The sequence below is a fragment of the Myodes glareolus genome, chromosome 20 (assembly GCF_982192425.1).
Source record: "Myodes glareolus chromosome 20, mMyoGla1.1, whole genome shotgun sequence".
In the NCBI taxonomy this organism is placed as follows: domain Eukaryota; kingdom Metazoa; phylum Chordata; class Mammalia; order Rodentia; family Cricetidae; genus Myodes; species Myodes glareolus.
Window position 1 is genome coordinate 10,854,706 of NC_142045.1, and position 13,786 is coordinate 10,868,491.

Consider the following 13,786-nt stretch of genomic DNA (forward strand, 5'->3'; position numbering starts at 1 on the left):
TTTACTGCTTACCAAGCTGAGTGAAGGGTAGTGTCTCAACTCCTAGCCACCCAAGCATGACTGGTTTCAGAGACGGCTTGTGACGTGGTGTTTCTACGTCTCTCCATTTGCTCTTAGAGTTCATTCAGAACAATTGCAGTTTTAGTGGTCTGTACCCTTTAAAAAGTTGGCAAAAATGTATCAAGACATTACCATTTGGTTTAAGTTTAGCTCTCTCTCTCTCTGACTCAGCCCACAAAGATAATTACAGAATAAAATTTTAGGGTGGCTTTGTAATGCAAGTTTCAGTGTTTTCGTTTTAGAGACCAACAAAAGGATGCTGCAGAGCAAAAATAGGAGGCTCACACGATGTAATGAAAACTCTCCTGACTCAGGAGATGAGTTAGTTTTGTTGCGATCCAAAAATAAACAAACTGACTTTACCAGTGGTATTTTCCTTGTCTTTTTGCCCCTGAAGTTTGTTCGGTAAGCCTTAGTTTTCATCTGCTTATTTAAGTAGCCAGAGTGTTAACTCTGATACCTGTAATTCATCAGAATGTGTTAGCAATGAGTTGATAAATAAGAAATGAATAGCAAGATGAACAGTGAATAAGTGTTGAATCAGCGAATTATTTTGAGCAGGGAGTTTGAACAGTGGCTGATGCTCAGAGCATGAAGCTCTTTTTTTTTTATATATATATTACTTGGGCAAAAGGACCATGTGATGCTTTCACACTATCAGGAAGCTTTAACACATGTCAGATAAATTATTCACACTATATAAATATCTCTAAGAAAGAAGGGGGGCTGGCCTGGTAGAACATGACTGGAACCCCAGCATTCCAGAGACTGGGGTAGGAGCAAGGAGAGCCCCAGGTCAACTCAGGCTGCAAAGCAAGCCCTTATCTCAAGAAAAAAACAAACAAAAAGCAAAAAAGCAAAACCCTTCCACCAGCAGCAAGAAGTTTGTAAGAAAATTGAGTTTGTGTGTTACAAGCTTCACTGCGGTTCTGTCTCAGTGCCCACATCAGTGTTTCACAGGACCATATCAATTTTTTCTATATCTATTTTCATTAGAAAAATAGCAGGTGTCGGGTGGTGTGGTGGTGCTCACCTTTAATCCCAGCACTCGGGAGGCAGAGACAGATGGATCTCTGTGAGTTTGAGGCCAACCTGGTCTATAAGAGCTAGTTCCAGGACAGCCAGAGCTGTTACACAGGAAAAAAAAAAAAAAAAAAAAAAAAAAAAAAAAAAAAGAAAGAAAAATAGCAGGCCAAGCAGGCTCGACAAAAATTACTTGGGAAAATCACATTTTTGTGTTAGTGATTTGTGGTGATTTGAAAGAAAATGGCCTCCAAAGGGAGTAGTACTATTAGTGGATGTGACCTTCTTAGTGGAAGTGTGTCACCATGGAGGTGGGCTTTGAGGTCTTATAGATCCTCAAGCCAAGTTCAGTGTCTCAAACCAATTCCTGCTGCCTGTGGGTCAAGCGGTAGGACTCACAGTTCCATCTCCAGCACCATGTCTGCTTGCATGCCACCATGTCCCACCATGATGATAATGAACTAAACCTCTGAAAATGTAAGCCACAACACTTAAATATTTTCCTTTTTAAGAGTTGTTGTGATCATGGTATCTCTTCATAGCAAATAGAAACCCCAACTAAGACAGTGATTTTCTTGGAATTCTTCATTGTGTCCTGTTTGAAACATCGAAAAGCAATTATTTTTCTTCTTATTTTACTAACTATGAGGATTGAAGTATTTCTTTTAAAAAACATTACTTGCTATTTGTGTTAATGCTTCCCTATCACGAACGTGATATGATATATAACATTTCTTTCTCTAAATTCTATTTTAATGTGTGAAAAACAATGAATAACTCCAAATTTATAAAAGTTGCAATAAATATTTATGTATTATATATACATAATATATATTAAGAACAATCATATATATGTGTGTGCATGTGCACATACGTGCCTTGTGTATCTTCATGAAAAGGTCTTAGTCTGTCTATCACTTGTGAAGTTGTATAGATTTTTTTAAAATCAAGTTTCTGGAGAAGACACACACGTGCACTGAAATGATAAAGGAGGCATTGATTAGCTCTGCAGTCACATTAGTAGGACACAGCCTTGGGATTCTACTTGCTTCCACTCCTTTGCATTAATAATGCATGCACATATTTGCAAACAGAATGTTTGCAATCCTGGTCTGCAGGGATCTTGGCAGAGGCATTTTGGTTAGGGACCTTTCACTGTGTTTCACACACTACCAAGTCACAAAACTGTATAGAAATACTTTTATACATATAAAATTGCATATAAATCCTTTTATTTTGGAAAACCCTTGGTCAAAGGTGCCTTGCCAGGTCTTTTCTAAACAAATTTTCTAATAGAACTCACAGCTGGGCAGTTTGTGCGTATGCACACATGTGTGCTCGCAAGTGGGTGCGCATGCACACGGAAGCCAGCGGTCAGCAGCTGGTGTCCTCCTCTGTTGTCCACCTCCATCACCCAGCATCGTTTCATTTTATTTCTGTTTAGGGGATGCACTTTCCACGGTGTGTGTGTGAAGGTCAGAAGACAACTTTCGTGAGTTGGTCCCTTCTTCTACATTGATTTATTTTATGTAGGTTTTTAGGCCCCCTTGCTTGTACAGTGTCTTTTCTGACTGGACCAGCTCCCTAGCCCCATGACTCTTTTAGAATTGACCTCAGCTGATTTGGTAATGACACTATGTTTCGGAAATAAGTATCCCGGACATCTGTAGAAGCATTTTTTTTTTCATGTCTCATACCACATGGAAAAGTATCTTTCTTTTTATCAGTCTTGTTATTAAGTAAAATTGAGATGCTTCAGTGTTTCTTCATTTAGCTGACTTTTAAAAGACAATTTTTTCACAGAATGGGAGATTTTGCTCTGTCTGTTGATCCATGGAGATGCAGGCAAGCATCATGGCACCTCCATCTCCAGCCTCTCACCTTCTCCATCATGAGGGAATCATGCCTCAGACTCATGAGCTGAAACAGATCTTTCTCCCCCGAAAAGAAAAGCTTCATAATGAGGGTTTTAGAGGAGAGTATCTGTCCTTTAGTGACAGGAAGTATTCAAGCGCTAAACTGTTTCCTTTTTTCTTTTTGTCTACTTGAAGTGAATTATGACACATTGATATATGTTTAGAAATAATGTAAGCTCTCAGCCAAAGAGGGCTTTTATTTGTATATTCATTGTAATTCAGTGTTTCAATTGGAAACAGCTCCAGAAGTGTACGACATTAGAAAAAAATCAGGTGTTTGCTGGGGACTTGGGCCGTCTTCTGTCTTTCACACCAGACAATGAAAAATTCTATCAGCAAAGATTTTTTTGGAACCACCTCTGGTGGCACTGGCCTTTAATCCCAGCACTCAGGAGCCAGTGAGAGGCATGTAGACTTCTTTGAGTTCAAGGCCAGTCTGATCTACACAGGGAGTTAGTTCCAGGACAGCCAGAGCTATATACTGATACTCTATTTTAAAAAATTCTTGAAAAGACTGTTTTCGAGTTTTATATCGTCAGAGGATCACTTCTTGTATGGCAACAGGCAAAGCCCTACATGCCCCGGGGAAGGGCAGTGTGCAGTGTGCATACGCATTTGCCTTCTGAAGTGGGGTCTCTCCTTCCACCATGTGGGTGCTGGGGATCAAATTCAGGCTTTCAGCTTTGGTAACAAGCGCCTGTACTCGCTGGGCCACCTCTCTGACCCCTCTTCAGCGTGGAGAAAATGTTCCTTCTGAGTAGAGAGACGTCAATGAGCTCTAACAGCATTGACCTGCCTCGTTCCGATGGCAGTTCTCTGAGCGGCTCCGGCTTGTTGCTTCCTGGAGGCTTCACAGACCAGGAGAATAACCAACAACATCCCGCCTGCTTCTCCCAGCTAGACCCTCTCTAGCTTTTGTTTTTTTTTTTTCTTTTGTAACATCTCCCTAATGAGCATCCTCGGATCGACTCCTTGCAGCCGTCTGATAGGCTATGAAGGATAATTGCGCTTGAAAATGAGGCCAGACGGTTAAACAATTAAACATTGCTTTCCCAAATAAGATGGTGCATAAAGAGTTCATGTCTCTGCTCCCCCCACCCCCCCGCCGTGTTGGAGCAAACTCCTTCCCTCTTCACCCGGAGAGTTACCCAGACCATCTCAAAGAAGTGACCAGAAATCGCGTACAGAATCTCTTTATGTTTTGTCCCTTTCCTCAGAGCGAGGGGTTGCCATGGAAACGGCGACTGGCTAAGTTTGGCTAGGAATATCTGCTGCCCCATGTGCCTCACATTAAGCACAGAGCTTTCCTTCCTTCGCAGAAGGAGAGGCGACCTGAAGAGCCATACGCTTGGGCCTATGTTTACTGTTCGTTTCTTTCTTCTCCGCTCCGTCTCTTCCTCCATCCCTCTCTGTTTCTCTCGCTCTCTTGGTCCCTTTGTTACGTTTTTATTGCCCCAGCTGAGCTCGAACTCATGGTCTTCCTGTCTCGCTCTCAGAAGCGCTAGGATTACAGAGTGGCACCTCTCCTAATCCATTCTTAAAACATCATTTTAGACGTATGGCAATTACTTTTAAAATAATCTTATACACTTTATTGTTCAATCAAATCGTTGCAGACGAACAAAAGCATCACTCACCAGAAATAACCAGACCCGCAGTCTATACACTGCCTTGAACTCCACACAGTTCGAATAGGCAGTCGAAACAGAAGCTGTGGAGGTTCATGTTAAATTTTATACTTTCTATATCAAACGTGTCTTATGCATGCACCATCCACCACCAATAACAAAACAAAAAGTTTATGACAGAATTAGAACTAGAAAAGATAGCTTTATATCCCTTTCATAGCCAGTGTCCATCCTTGCATCTGTCCACAGCAATTACAAGGGTCCTAGACTGAGATTTTTCCTATATTGGATGTCATTCTATCTTACAGATATGGAGACAGGCTGTCAGATGTTAAATGATGTTTCAAGACCACTTATGTGGTTTGGACATGGCTTGAATGTATCCCTCTATGGTGTATGTGTGGAAATTTATTATTTTTTTTTTTGAGATGGGGTATTACTACCCTGTCCAGAGGCACTGAAACTTTTTCACTCAAGAGATTTTCCCAGTTAGTTTTCCAAGTGTCTGGGGCAACTACGTGATGCATTGAACTGTAATTCTCATTGAGAGATGTTAAGAAGGCGAACTCTGACTATGATGCTTAGAGGTAGCTTTTCGGGGTGACTGCCATTGGATGAGGTCGTCAGTGTGGCGTTCCCTGACAGAGGAGGCCTCATGCAAGCATCTCCATCTCTTCCCTTGGCTCTCAGCGCACCAATCCAGGGCTCTGCTGGCAGGAAGGGTGCCACCAGATGCAGCCTCTTGCCCTTCATCCTACAAGGCTGTGAGCTAAAATAGACAGAACTCTTTTCTCTAGGACTCGCCTGGACACTGGATGCGATTAGCAAGAAAGTCAGGCAAACACAGTTCCTGAGGAAGGATTCAGATACAGGTAAGACCGATATCAGAAAATTCTGCCTCCTGTGGCTACCAACCATTGAGACTGCACACATGTCTTCACTACCTTCATGGTCCACTTCCCTCTCCATTTTTCTAGACAGCGTTTATCTTTCTAGTTCTACAGAAATTGACTTACTCAGGAGTCTAAAATTGTTTTTGCAAAATTGAAAACTTTTCAGTCTTCCAAAATTGTGGTGATATTTTACATAACGTTCAATTCCCAGAAATATTGCAGATTATGTAACTTGAAAAATATTTTGCTACAAAATGCCTATCAAGATGCAAGGCTGAGGCTGTGAGTCTTTGGGGTAGTCAGGGAAGGGGGTTAAATCCGAGGTACGGTCTCCAGCGCCGAGCGCCCGTCGCCATGCCTTGGAAAATTGAGGAAATCAAGGACTTCCTGCTCACGGCCCGGCGAAAGGATGCCAAATCTGTCAAGATCAAGAAGAACAAGGATAATGTGAAGTTTAAGGTTCGCTGCAGCAGGTACCTTTACACCCTGGTCATCACAGACAAGGAGAAAGCCGAGAAGTTGAAACAGTCCCTGCCCCCTGGCTTGGCAGTAAAGGAGCTGAAATGAAGCAGACCTCTGTGTTTGACTATTAAAAACTCTAAAAGATTAAAAAAAAAAAAAAGATGCAAGGCTGATTTCAAAAGTGTCATCAGCAGGAGACAGGGTCATGCACATAGGGGTTATAGGGATCGAGTTCTATGCAGAGGGGGCTGCATACAGTCCGGAATGCAGTAATAGGAATTTAAGTGTCTCCAGGCAGTGGGGCTTTGTACAGATAATGATCCAAATCAATCCCTAGGCATGAATTCGGAATTGTAAAGGCAATGTCTCTGCTGGACATAGTGGCGAATGCGAGGCCTGGGAAGGTGGAAGCAGAACAAAGAGAAATGCGGCTACAAGACGAGTTTGAGGCCATGTAAGGCCCTGTCTCAACCAAACAGAACACAAACAAGCAAAGCAACGGCCTTAGGGAAATTGTAGATTAGCAAATGCAAACACTCTATCACGAGTTAGACCCTCAGCCTCAGGAGCAAGCACGAAGGTCGCTTTTGACCAGCCCAGGCTAGCCTGGAACAGGCTACATGGCCTAGTCTGGCCTCACGTTCATAATTCTGCCCGAGTCACACATGTGCTGGAGTCAGAGTGTGAGTCGCCATACCCTGCCCAACTAGGCTTCCTAAGAAGGTTCCAGAGCTTGGACAAATGCTTACTGACTTCTGTCTTTTACAGCAATGCCAGGCCTGGTCTCTTCGCCACACAGTCAACCAGGAGTGCTTGTGGTTTGTCACTCTCAGAACTTGCCAGCGCTGCCTTTGCCTCTTTTGCACATCCGATGCGAAGTCATTCTGCTCCTCTCATTTCATGTCTTGTTCTTTATTAATATAGAGAGCCTTGTTTTAGGTGACAGTAAAGCCAAGATACAATATTTTATAATTATATGGGCACCTTTAAACACTGAGAACTTTGTAAGAGCGGGGTGTGTGCGTCGTGCGCCTGACACACACATGTACGTATGCACACACATCGCACTTTTACATGAAGATAAAATCTGTCCTGGTTTAATGGAGTTGTCAGGAAAGATAAAGAAAAATTGGTAGATCAAGACAAGGGAACAAAAAATGGTTTTGAATCACAACCCTATAGGCTGCTTCTGTTTGTTCATTTGTTGCTCTGGGTCTTATCTTACTTTCCTAACTGTGTTAAATGTCCTTGGTGATTAAAAAAAATGAACTAATATCTTCTGTCACGTTTGCCTCTTCCTCTGAATACGTACAAGGTAAACATCTCCAGGAATTTTCCTCTGGTCTAAACTAGATCATTTTGGGAGCTACCTCTTTAAAGATTATAATGGTTCATCTCTAAGATCTTTCATTTCCTATGTACCACCCAAATCAGTTCGTTGTAGTTTTTTTTTTTTTTCTAATCTGGCCGCTTTTTCTTTCTCTTGAAATGCTTTTGATTTCAGTATTGTATTGCTGAAATGAACACTGAAGTGCTTGCTTTTGAAGTTGTGATGGTAGAAGTCTTTAGGGAATATGAATTATGCTTTTAACTTATTTCCTATCAGACTAAAAGTAATATACCTGGTTGAAATATCAGCATTTTCCTCACACATTAGAAAGTTATAATCAGTGAAAATATGATACGTTGGTCTTTTCATGAGTTTTCTTTTTCTTAATTCCTTTAGATGCAGAAATCTGAGAGGCATATTGCCCAGTGGAACATTCTTGACTAGCCATTTAAGTGACACCTCCATTCTGTTGGACTTAGACCTGAACAGGCCTGCCTTCCACCTGTCATAAAGCCTGTGGCAAGGGTTTAAAGCCCCCAGAGCAGAGATTGTGTATTTAGAGCTACAAAGAACTCAGCATGTAATGTTCTAAGCATGTCAGTTTTTCATAACCCTCACAGAGCACTGGTAAGAAGGTAGTAGGGGTGTGTGTGTGTGTGTGTGTGTGTGTGTGTGTGTGTGTGAGAGAGAGAGAGAGAGAGAGAGAGAGAGAGAGAGAGAGAGAGAGAGAGAGAGAGAGAGAGAACAACCACAACAGAAGGACTCAGAGGCAAAAAAGGACTGCTGGTTCTTGTTACATTCCACCCCTAACTACAATTCCTATTCCTTACCAGAAATAGGATAGGGTACCAAATGACCTATGCTAAAGATCCATACTATGTTTATGCCACCGAATTGTTTAAAATCACAGTGTAATGAATACGGCGAGAACACAGAGAGCGAAAGTAGAAAGGGGCTGGATAAACCAACAGTCACTGTGGCTCTAAGCCGAGGGTCTCAGCAGAAATACAGATGACTAGGAGATATTTTAGAAAGGGTTCACCATCTTTTGGCATCAGGGAAAAGGAAATTAAACCTGCTCTGAGATTGTATCCTACCCCAGTTGGAATGGCTAAGGTTGAGAAGACAAAAGATAACAGATGCTGGTGGGGATGCCGGGCACGAGGATCCTCCTACACTGTCGGCGGGAGAACAAACTGGTGTGGCCACTGGAGAAATCAGAGTGGTGGCTCCTCTGGAAACCAGAAGTCGATCTACCGTATAACTCAGCTAGACCACTCTGGGGCACATGACCAAAGGGCTCTGCTTTCCGCCGCAGAGACACATGCTCATCCATGTTCATGGATGCACTGTTCACATCCTAGCTGTCCATCACAGCCTAGATGTCCGTCAGCTGATGAATAGATAATGAAAATGGTACACATTACATGAGGAGATTTTATGCAGCTGTAAACAAAAGCGAATTTTCGGACTGACGGCTGGAACTTGGAAACATACCAAACATGAACATGAGACAACCCAAACCCAAGGAGACACATGTCACGTGTTCTCACTCACATGTGGACTATAGCATCAAATCTCTAGATCTGAGTGTCTAATCTGGAGTACCTGTAGATTTAGGGAACTGGAAAGGGACCATTGGTGGGAGAAGAAAGAAAGATCTTGGGCGGGGGATAAAATGCAGGTAACAAGGAGGAGAAAGGGGGAATAATAGGGAGGAAGGATTAAGGAGAGAGATAGAAGGGGGAGGCAGGATGGGAGGGGATGAAGAGAGGGATAACTCACCCTAAGGATGTTTGAAAAAACCATATATGGAAGCTTACTACTTCATAAATATACACACACAAGGGGAGGGGGAGTTAGTTTTCCTTAAGAGTAGGGCCACCGGTAGGTCAACCAGACTCCGGAGGATGCCCTCATGCCCAGGAGAATATCATGGAGCACAAATTAGACTCTGTGGGATTCTAAAAAAAAAAGATACAAAGTTGAGCTAGTAAGTCGGCGTGGATAGGGAGCTGGGGGGTGGATCTAGGAGAAGCTAGGAGAGGGAGGGGGTGAAAGTGTTCTAAATAAATTACATAAAATCCTCAAAAAATTAGTAAAGTATTTTAAATAAAAAAAATGAATAGCCACCAAGTAAGCGATTCACAGGCGATGCAGAGGTGGCGAACAACCGTCCTTGACAGTAATTATTGTAAGGGGCTTGCAGGTATGGCTGCCACATTGTTTACCACCATCTTGACAGTTCCACTGTGAATGCTAACGACTGCTTTAAGGTTCACTCAACTCTGACCCACACACGACAAGTTTTCCCTCATGATTAGACTTTCACGCTTCTCTTTCTAATCTCTCCCCCAGAGATTTTCCAATGTAAAGGTACACGGGTGGTTTAGAAAACCCTAAATCATTAATAGCAGCCAGGCGTGGCTGCGGCGAAGATTTTTGGTATTTTGTGGATATTTCTCACCTTCTTCTTGTGTAAGGTCTCTAAATTTGACTGGTACAAACATAAAACTTATATATGGTGAGAGGGGGAATGTGTGATATCTTGACACATGTATGTGTTATGCAACATTTGAACATACGTATCCCCAAGTGTTATTGTTTCTTTATGGTAAAGGCAAAGTCCTTTCTTGCAGTTTTTTTTAATGTATAATGAATTGCTGCCTGCTATTTATAGCTACTTCTTGCTCTTATCTAACTGCAAATATACAGATTGCACCGGGTTATGTTTAGGCATTATATAACTCATTTGGCATATATGGAATGGTGCTTTAACATCTAAACTGAAGGTGGAGAGATGGCTCAGCTGGTAGAGGCACCTGCTGCCAAGTCTGGTGCCCAGAGTTTGAGACCCAGACCTAACTTCTGAACGTTGTCCTCTGACCTCCACCCATGCTCTGTGAAATGTGTGTGCCCCCAAAGAATAAGACATAATAAAAATAAAACTTCAGTGAAATCATTTTTAAAATTCTAAACAGAATGCTTACTCGTGTGTGTGTGTGTGACAATACACTCAGAATTTCCAGAACACAGAGGGACGAGAATGGTAACCGTGTCAGAGAATATACACCTGGGAGGCAAATATTGATTTTTATGAATGCTTTAGGTGGGGAAGATTGGTAAGAGAAGTCCCATCTTCTGAGAGGTCTTGGCTCGCTGGCCAACCCTGATGACAAGTCCTGCTAGCACTGTGGTTTTCAGGAAGAGCGATCTAAACCGATTCCGTTTGTTATCCTGTGGATTGATTCCAGGGAACATTTCCATCTTTGGATGCTCAAAGCATAGTTTGATAGACTAAGAATGCAATAATTGGAATAACTAGCTAATAATTTTGCAAAAAAAAAGTCATTAGTTCCTATTAACTCCTCTGCATGCTAATGATTCGGGGGCATGGGGAGGTGGAGAGAAGAACTTCAGAAACTTGTTTAAAAATGCATTTCAGTGTACTCTGTAGCTTTGGTTGCTGGAAGTTGTATGTTAGTTACACTGTACAAGTCCTGGGACCCTGCAGCTGCTGGACCTGCCTATGGTTGCTGACGTGGCCGTTGGGGTCACTTAAAGTGAACTTGCCTCTGAGGATAAAGGACAAATTCTTCTGTCTTTCCACAAGAAAGAAGATTCCAAGCACTCACCATCTCTCACAGAAGAGCAACACAGCTATGTCTCTCAAACTAAATCAAACACAGGGTGTATAGGTCAGTGTTCAGTGGCTGGGATAAGACAAGATGACCATGGCAACTTCTATAATAGAAAGCATTTAATTGGGACTGGCTTACAGTTTCAGAGGTTTAGTTCTTTATCATGGCAGGGAGCCTGGCTGCCCACAGGCAGACACAGTGCTGGAGAAGTAGCTCAGAGGTCTACACCTGCAGGCAGCCAGAAGAGAAAAAGATACTGGGCCTGGCTTTGGCTTTTGAAACCTCAAAGTGTGCTTGCCCCCCCAACCCCACTCCCCTCCTCCCCTGCCTGCCCAGCAACACTTCCTTCTTCCAACAAAGCCAGACCTTCTAATCCCTCTCTAATGTGACTCCCTGATAACAAAACATTCAAATATAGGGCCATTTTTATTCAAACCACCACAGTATGCCATTGAAGAACTTAGGCTCCTCTTTTGGAAGTTCTTGGTCTCGTAGGTGAGATACTTTACACACAGACACAGATGACAACTTAAGGACAATCTATTGGAGTTGATGAAAGAGAGAAACAGGAAAGCCAAGCTAGAGAACTTGCTAAGCTGCCAGGGAGGGGTAAGCAAAGAGGAGGGAGAAAGTTGTGCTGTGTTCTGAATTAGAAGTCAAGAAAGACACAAGGCTCTACAATAAAGGTTGTGAGCGACTACATCAGGAAGGGGGCTGCAGAGAAAAGAGAGTGGGCCGAATATCAGGGCAAGCAGGTTGGGGGATTGGAAATGCAAAGAAATAGAAATGGATGACCTTTTCTGAGTGGCAGCAGGCTTAGCCTTGTGGGTCTGTAAGCGACTTCCTGGGGGAGAAAGGAATTATGGGAATGCATACTTATCTTATTAGGAGATACATCCTGTCCTCAGTTATATCTTATTTCCTCTCACCTTCTGGCTTTCCTCAGGACTTTTGATTATAAAATCAGATATCCCCTTTGATGTAGGAGGGGCCTCGCCCTTGCCTAGACCGGGGAAACAGTGGCCATCATCTACCTGATGACTGACCATGGATAGTATTTGTAAACAGGATTTCTGGTCATCATGTTATTTATGTTCAAGGATGGAAACACTCCGAAATGTCCATAAGGAGGTCTCCACCATGGAGATGTTACTGATGGGTCATGGGTCATGGTATTTGTGCCAGAGAATGATGATAAGGGCATTCACGTGTCATAAGTAGTACCAGAAAGTAAATGACTACAAACAGCCCTCTCTCATTTCCTGCCCAGCATTGTCTATCAAAGGTGCCAATGAGAAACTCACTGCAAAGGAAAAGAAAGGAAAGGTTTGAACTGGGTCTTCCCATGTCCTGGAAACTAAGCTAGAGCATCCCTGTTGGTTACGATCACAGCCCCCTCTCCTCTCACACTGGCTCCCTCAAAATCCCTTTCTGTTCCTTTTCATCATGAGGGAGGCCATCTTTTCCTCATTGGTTCAGAAGTGATGGGAGGAGTCCACTCCTGCCCCAGGATGTAGAAGAGTTACAGAGGGAAGTGAGTGTCCAAATGCAGGAGGTCATTCGAGTCACCTCCACGTAGGATGGGATTTCTCTTTTTTCTAGAATGAACTACAGGTATCTGGTGTTTAGTTCCATCATGAGGAGGTTAGTGTAATGGTCTGTCCTGTCCCTTTAAGAGACAAGCCACGCCCAAGCTGATCTTCAGCTTCCAGCCCCAGTCCCTTCCTTCTTCCTTTCCCCTCTCCCTCTCCCTCTCTCCTCCCTCTCCCTCTCTCTCCCTCTCTCCCTTTCCCTCTCCCTCTCTCTCTCTCTCTCTCTCTCTCTCTCTCTGTCTCCTCTTCCCACTTTCCTCCTTCCCTTCCACAGCCCACTAAACAAATACCCAGTTTCACTCTGCATGGCATGTCTATCCATGTCTCTGTTTCTCACCCACCATGTGGCTCCCTGCTTGGAACCGTGGTCTTGGGACCAACTGCCCACTGCCTGCCACCATTTCCGGAACCTGTGGTATGGTCTTGGGACCCGCTGCACACTGTAGCCACTCGGGATTCTGTAGCATTTTACTTAAACCATAACAGTTAGTTGATTTACAAACCCCACTGGAAACCTATCTACCACCTTTACTTTATTTCCCCAAGCATGCATTCTCCTGCATTCTGAATGAATCCACCAAAATCTCTTTGGAGAGCTAAATGCAACAATTTGTGGGCAATCACTTTCTACCTTTCTATTCCAGTGTTCTAATGATGCCTGTTGCTAATCTCACAGATTGTTGCTTCAGTGCCCAAGATATTCAGAGAAAGAACTCACAGACAAGAATACAAGTACTCTAAAACTGAACTGATAATTTTACTGGAAAAGATGGGTTTTGATTGATAAGCACACACAATGTGATGAGTCGTATTGGCTTGATCTTTTTAAATATACAAAGGTAAAGTCCCTTTAATATTTATGGGCCATGTCCAGTCTTTCTGAAGGCTCTGTGAGACTCGCGGCGGGGCTGCCAGCGTTCACTGGTGCAGATCGCTGTGCGGAGGACGTCCGCGCTTGTGTTCTGTGCTGCCCTTGTTTGTCTTGTTTTGAGTCCATACACAATGTCACACCAAGTTTAAGAAAAATAAATTTTCTACTGTTATTCTACCTACACTTATTCCAAGGCTACTAAAAACGTAGTAAAAAACCCACAGTGAATAACAAAATCAGACTACCACTATTAATCATTGATACTGAATTATGCTTTTTTACTTCAGAAACGAAAAGAAGCAGGCTGTGGTGGAGTACCCCTGTGAGTTGGGGTGTGAGAACAGGAAGATTGAGCATTCAATGTTATCTT

At 43.0% G+C, this 13,786-nt stretch overlaps 1 pseudogene; it reads left to right on the plus strand.

Moving 5' to 3' along the window:
* The first annotated feature begins 5,803 nt into the window (after positions 1–5,803).
* LOC146890103 (large ribosomal subunit protein eL38 pseudogene) lies at positions 5,804–6,142 on the plus strand (annotated as a pseudogene).
* Positions 6,143–13,786: the final 7,644 nt, after the last annotated feature.